Below are 4,590 nucleotides of genomic sequence, written 5' to 3' on the forward strand. Positions count from 1 at the left end.
AATAGCAATGCTCATTTGGCATAGAAATAGGCTGATTGTGGTTTCAAGATTCACTCATGAATGGACTACTAAGGGACAGCTTGAGCGTCTCCTAGGCCATGGTATCTTGTACGAGTGCTAGCAGAAGCAGGAATCTATTCTATGGTCCGCAAACAAACCTTATGGGAGATAACATCACATGCATTGAGAGCCCACAAAGTAGCATGACAGAGAGGGGTTCTGTGATGCTTTAATAGCAAGGGATGATTTGACAAGTGGAGTCAGGGTACTAATTACATTGAGCACAAGAGTGACCATCAGTTATTACAGTATTAAAAAAATGTGCTGGAGAGAAACTAGTGTCTTTGTTATTCTCTCTCTCTCTCTCTCTCTTTCTCTCTCTCTCTCTCTCTCTCTCTCTCTTTCATGTGTTCCTATGCTTTCGGTGGACTAATTTTTGTGGACTAAATTCTTTCCTTTTTCTCACATGGGAAAAAGTTTTAAAGAAAGTGTCATCAAACTTAATTAACTGATTGAAGGACAAGTTAATGCTTGACTGTAAATCTCTAATGTATGTTAGGAAATCAAACAACAAATAAAGCATTTGGTAAATGTTTTTAAATGAATATTAAAATATTACTTTTTTTTAAAATATCCCACAGCAGCATACGACCACCTGCTGGAGAGCTGAAATCAATACTTAAGAAGTCTATTCAGGAGCTCCGGCAGAACCGAGCAGCAAGGCCTCAATGGCCAGGACCTTGGCGAGGAGAGGCGCGACCCAGACAATGGGAGCGGCTTTGGCGAGGGCCGCGGAGCCCCGGGCCTGGCGGGGACCGGAGGCGGCGCCATGAGCTCCGCAGCCGGACGCCCCGCTGCGCTGCGCGCGGGCCGAGGCGAGCAGCCTCTGCGAGCCCTGGGCCGCACCCTGGGACTGGCGATGAGCTGCCCAGGCTGAGGATGATGGTGGATTGCCAGAGCTCTTCGCAGGAGATTGGGGAGGAGCTGATCAACGGGGTCATCTACTCCATCTCCCTGCGCAAGGTTCGGCTACACCAGGGAGCCACCAAAGGCCAGCGCTGGCTAGGGTGTGAGAATGAGTCGGCCCTGAACCTCTACGAGACCTGCAAGGTGCGCACGGTGAAGGCTGGCACTCTGAAGTAACTGGTGGAGCACCTGGTGCCTGCCTTCCAGGGCAGTGACCTTTCCTATGTCACCGTCTTCCTGTGCACCTACAGAGCCTTCACTACCACTCAGTAGGTGCTGGACCTGCTGTTTAAGAGGTACGGCAGATGTGACGCCCTCACAGCCTCCTCTAGATATGGCTGCATCCTCCCGTACTCCAGTGAGGATGGTGGACCGCAGGACCAACTCAAAAATGCCATCTCCTCCATTCTGGGCACCTGGCTGGACCAATACTCAGAGGATTTCTGTCAACCTCCGGACTTTCCCTGCCTCAAGCAGCTGGTGGCTTATGTGCAGCTCAACATGCCGGGCTCAGACCTGGAGCGCCGTGCTCACCTTCTTCTGGCCCAGCTGGAGGACCTGGAGCCCAGCGAGGCTGAGCCTGAGGCCCTGTCCCCAGCTCCAGTGCTGTCTCTGAAGTCAACTTCACTGCTTGAGCCAGCTCCAACACTGCTTCTGGCATCCAGCTAGGATTTGGCGCCAGAGCCAGCGCCGGAGCCAGAGCCGGTACCAGCTTCTGAGCCAGATCCATCCCTAGGACCAGCACTGGCATCCAGACTGGTGGTGGCACCAGCTTCTGAGCCAGATCCATCCCTAGGACCAGCACTGGCATCCAGACTGGTGGTGGCACCAGCTTCTGAACTGGAGCCAGCGGTAGTGCCACCGCTAGAGCCTGAGCTGTCCCTCGCACCTGCTCTGGAGCTGCAGCCGGCTCTCTCACAGGCCCTGGAGCTGGAGCCAGCTGCTGTGCCTGCTCCTGCACTACAGCCTTCCTGGTCTTTGCCTGGAGCCACAGAGAATGGACTAGATGAGAAGCCGCACCTCCTGCTGTTCCCTCCAGATCTGGTGGCCGAGCAGTTTACACTGATGGACGCTCAACTGTTCAGGAAAGTGGTGCCCTACCACTGCCTGGGCTCCGTCTGGTCACAGCGGGACAAGAAGAGCAAGGAGCACCTCGCACCTACCGTCCGTGCCACTGTCGCCCAATTCAACAACGTGGCCAACTGTGTCATTACTACCTGCCTCGGCGACCAGAGCATGAAGGCCCCAGACAGGGCCCGGGTGGTGGAACACTGGATCGAGGTGGCCAGGGAATGCAGAGCGCTCAAGAACTTCTCCTCCCTCTACGCCATCCTCTCTGCTCTACAGAGCAATGCCATCCACCGCCTAAAGAAGACATGGGAAGAGGTCCCCAGGGACAGTTTTCGAGTGTTCCAGAAGCTGTCAGAGATTTTCTCTCATGAGAACAACTACTCCCTGAGCAGAGAGCTGCTCATCAAGGAGGGAACCTCCAAGTTTGCCACGCTGGAAATGAACCCTAGGAGAGCCATCCAGGGAACTGTCCCCTACCTGGGCACATTCCTCACTGACCTGGTGATGCTGGACACTGCCATGAAGGACTATCTGTATGGGAGACTCATCAACTTTCAAAAGAGAAGGAAGGAGTTCGAAGTGATTGCCCAGATCAAGCTGCTGCAGTCCGCCTGCAACAATTACAGCATTGCTCCTGAGGAGCTCTTTGGAGCCTGGTTCCGAGCCATGGAACGGCTCAGTGAGGCTGAGAGCTACAACCTTTTGTGTGAGCTGGAGCCTCCATCCGAGTCAGCCAGCAACACCCTCAGGAGCAAGAAAAACACAGCCATTGTCAAGTGCTGGAGCGGCCGCCAGGCTCCCAGCACCGAGCTTAGTACCAGTAGCAGTGCCCACTCCAAGTCCTGTGACCAGTTCCAGTGCGACCCCTACCTAGGCAGCGGGGACGTCACTGATGCCCTCAGCGTGCACTCAGCTGGTTCTTCCAGCTCTGACGTGAAGGAAATCAACATGAGCTTTGTCCCAGAGTCTCCTGATGGCCAGGAAAAGAAGTTCTGGGAGTCGGCCTCCCAGTCATCCCCAGAGACCTCTGGCATCACCTCAGCCTCCAGCAGCACCTCCTCTTCATCAGCCTCCACCACACCCGTGTCTACCACACGCACCCACAAGCGCTCCGTCTCAGGGGTCTGCAGCTACAGCTCCTCACTGCCACTCTATAACCAGCAGGTGGCCGACTGCTGCATCATCCGGGTCAGCCTGGATGTGGACAACGGTAACATGTACAAGAGCATCCTGGTGACCAGCCAGGATAAGGCCCCGACTGTCATCCGAAAAGCCGTAGACAAACACAACCTGGATGAGGATGAGCCAGAGGACTATGAGCTAGTGCAGATCATCTCAGAAGACCACAAGCTGAAGATTCCAGAAAACGCCAACGTGTTCTATGCCATGAACTCTACTGCCAACTATGACTTTATCCTTAAGAAGCGGACCTTCACCAAGGGGGCTAATAAGGTCAAGCATGGAGCCAGCTCCACCCTCCCTCGCATGAAGCAGAAAGGACTCAAGATTGCCAAAGGCATCTTCTAAGGACGTCTCCCAGGGTCTGGCTGGCTGAGGACTAAGCACTTATAGACTAGAGTGGCCCAGGCCACACAGGTACCTCTGCCTACCTGCTAGCTCAGGCTACCCCCAGACTCCAATTTCACCCTAAACTTCTCCTGCTGCCAGGATTGACACCTGCCACTGACAGGCTGAAATAAATTAATGATATATATTTTAAGACCTTGGAAAAACAATAACAAACCAAATCCCCAAACAATAAAGGGCAGAAGCAAGCAATAAAGGGCCAAAGAGACAACTTTTGTGCCTGTTGTTTGTCAGTGGCCTAGGTTATCAGAAGTGTACATACATGGGGTACTTGTGTTCTTTTCTGAGCAGCCCAGATAACCAGGAGTTTGGGGGGTCCAATATGTAGTCCGCAGGTTGCTTCTAACCAGCTGTGATTCTCTCAAGCTTTTTGTAAGCCAGGAAATGAACCAGTGGAAAAGAATCACTTGACCGCCATAATTTGTGCCTGATTCTTATCAAGTGTCATGTTAGCAGATTTTGATAAATTAGTTACAGTAATTAAAGTTGAATATGCTTAATTATATAATTCCAAACCATTCGATGTTGGTTCAACCTCACTGGGAAATCGTCAGCATGGTGGGCAAGCCTGAAAAAGTTTGAAACAAAACTTCAAAGGGACAGGATTAGTATTGGGGCTATATCCAATCCTCACACTAAGTAAGGAGCTTCTTGACCCACCATTGTCATTAGTCAAAAAAACAAGAAAAAGAAAAAAAAGAGAAAGTCATGAAGTTGGGTTTCTAAGCATACAGAAGCCTGATTTTGAAAAGATTAGTGTGCCTGACCTTCAGAGAAGAATCACTTTTCCTGACTTTCTTGCTATTTCTCTTTCATGCAGTAGAAGCAGAGAGAGAGAAACCCCACAGATATCCCTTTGTTAACAGAGATCATATCCTCCCTACTCAGAAGCTGCTGGCTTCCCACTTAGTCACAGCGAACTGTTGCTCATTAGTAGTTATCAAGTTGAGAGCTGGTTCAAGAAAA

At 51.6% G+C, this 4,590-nt stretch overlaps 2 pseudogenes across 1 annotated transcript; both read left to right on the forward strand.

Moving 5' to 3' along the window:
* The first annotated feature begins 918 nt into the window (after positions 1–918).
* LOC148120109 (ral guanine nucleotide dissociation stimulator-like) lies at positions 919–1,635 on the forward strand (annotated as a pseudogene). The gene is made up of 2 exons (XR_015739373.1): positions 919–1,262; positions 1,299–1,635. The product of XR_015739373.1 is annotated as a ral guanine nucleotide dissociation stimulator-like (transcript).
* Positions 1,636–2,031: 396 nt separating this feature from the next.
* LOC148120110 (ral guanine nucleotide dissociation stimulator pseudogene) lies at positions 2,032–3,949 on the forward strand (annotated as a pseudogene).
* The last annotated feature ends 641 nt before the right edge of the window (positions 3,950–4,590 follow it).

The sequence above is a fragment of the Myodes glareolus genome, chromosome 12, assembly GCF_982192425.1.
Source record: "Myodes glareolus chromosome 12, mMyoGla1.1, whole genome shotgun sequence".
NCBI lineage: Eukaryota > Metazoa > Chordata > Mammalia > Rodentia > Cricetidae > Myodes > Myodes glareolus.